Raw genomic sequence first — 1157 nt, forward strand, 5'->3', positions numbered from 1 at the left:
TCTTTCAGTCCTTTGAATCTAAGTGGTCTAGGCATATGACTAATTCTTACCAATTAAACATTGGAAGAAAGAAGAACAGGTGTGCTCTCTCCACATGCAATCTCATGCAGATGGTTGAAAAAAAAAAAAAAAAAAGAGCTGGTGGAGTTAGAATTTGGAAGCAGGCTGGGCCCCTGGGATACTATTTGGGAATAGAAACACATAAAAGTTTCTATTATCTACTATGACATGAGCAAGGGATAAACCTTTGTTATATTAAACTATAGAGATTTCAGTGCTTTTTCTATTGCAGCATAGCCTTGTGTTACCCCCAACTAAAATAACTGATACAACTCTTCTGAATCAAAAGATAGAATCACATTTAATATTTTCCAAACCAAAATTCCATTGAACAATCACTCTGTGATCTTTGGAAAAGTGGTGCCTTGCATACCTGAGCTCTCTTTTAATAATTTTCAGCACATATTTGCATACTAAAGGCTCTGAGAAGTCCTGTAGAAAAATTTGTATCTTTGTTGAATTCAACATTTCACAAACTTATTTCACAATTTAATCTTTTAAATAGTGAAACATCTATTGACCAGTGAATTTGTATTCTATAGAGCAAACTGAAAAAAATAAGGCACTTGTGCTCATTTTGACAGCATATATACTAAAATTGGAATGACACAGAGAAGATTCACATGTCCCCTGCGCAAGGTTGATATACAAATTTGTGAAGCATTCCATACTTTTTAAATAAGAAAAAAAAGAAAAAGTATTTTTTAAAATAGAGAAAATACACACTAGAAGCATTTTTATGAGATTCAAAAAACAGACCAAAATAGCCACAGTTTTTGCTGACTAAATTTAAATTCAAAGACTTTTATCATAGCTTTATTTATAGTATAAAACAAACAATAGATAAATGCATATCTCTAGGTAGAGATATATTTAAGCAATACATATAAAATGAATTAATAGTGTTTTAAAATAGCATTGAATTCCTGAAAAATTCATGTATTGGTGGATTAAGAAAGTGGGATATAAAATTATACTTATAGTATAGGGGAGGTCAATATACACATACACTCACACCCAGACAAAGAAATACACCAAAATATTAATAGTAGTTATCTCTGGAGGCTGGAATCAGAGGTAATATTTCATTTTATTCT

General features: G+C 30.9%; 1 non-coding gene across 1 annotated transcript; it reads left to right on the forward strand.

Annotated features, from left to right (window-relative positions):
* Nucleotides 1-628: 628 nt before the first annotated feature.
* Nucleotides 629-735, forward strand: LOC111546205. The gene has a single exon (XR_002732685.2). It is a non-coding gene; the product is annotated as a U6 spliceosomal RNA (small nuclear RNA).
* Nucleotides 736-1157: the final 422 nt, after the last annotated feature.

The sequence above is a fragment of the Piliocolobus tephrosceles genome, chromosome 11, assembly GCF_002776525.5.
Source record: "Piliocolobus tephrosceles isolate RC106 chromosome 11, ASM277652v3, whole genome shotgun sequence".
In the NCBI taxonomy this organism is placed as follows: Eukaryota; Metazoa; Chordata; class Mammalia; order Primates; family Cercopithecidae; genus Piliocolobus; species Piliocolobus tephrosceles.